This window comes from Penaeus monodon, chromosome 15, assembly GCF_015228065.2.
Source record: "Penaeus monodon isolate SGIC_2016 chromosome 15, NSTDA_Pmon_1, whole genome shotgun sequence".
Taxonomy (NCBI): Eukaryota; Metazoa; Arthropoda; class Malacostraca; order Decapoda; family Penaeidae; genus Penaeus; species Penaeus monodon.
This window is the reverse complement of record NC_051400.1, coordinates 32,499,915-32,500,240: the sequence shown is the minus strand read 5'-3', so window position 1 is coordinate 32,500,240 and position 326 is coordinate 32,499,915. Positions and strand designations below refer to the sequence as shown.

The window sequence follows — 326 nt, the reverse complement described above, 5'->3', positions numbered from 1 at the left end:
GGTTTACCTATATGTAAATGAAATAAAACACATATGTTATGTGGCTTTATAGACTATAAGAATGATATTACTTCGTCTAACCAATTTGAATTCTCAGACCTATGTTATTTAAATAATTTGCAATCGAAACAGTGTTGTCATCCCAGAACGAAAAACACTTAGCAGTACCACTCGTATGGAACATTTATGGTCTGAAAAGTATTTTTTCCCTAATAGTTATTCTGTACGAGATGGTCAGGGAAATTACTTTTACTAATCGTTTTATTTATGATCACACAATAAGTAGAAGTATAAATTTAGAAATAAGATATTAATGTATACCGACC

General features: G+C 29.8%; 1 protein-coding gene across 1 annotated transcript in view; it reads right to left on the bottom strand.

The window, feature by feature from the left end:
- The window catches only part of LOC119581956 (microfibril-associated glycoprotein 4-like), a gene marked incomplete in the record, with an annotated part of 40,859 nt that overhangs the window by 27,860 nt on the left and 12,673 nt on the right, over window positions 1-326 (bottom strand).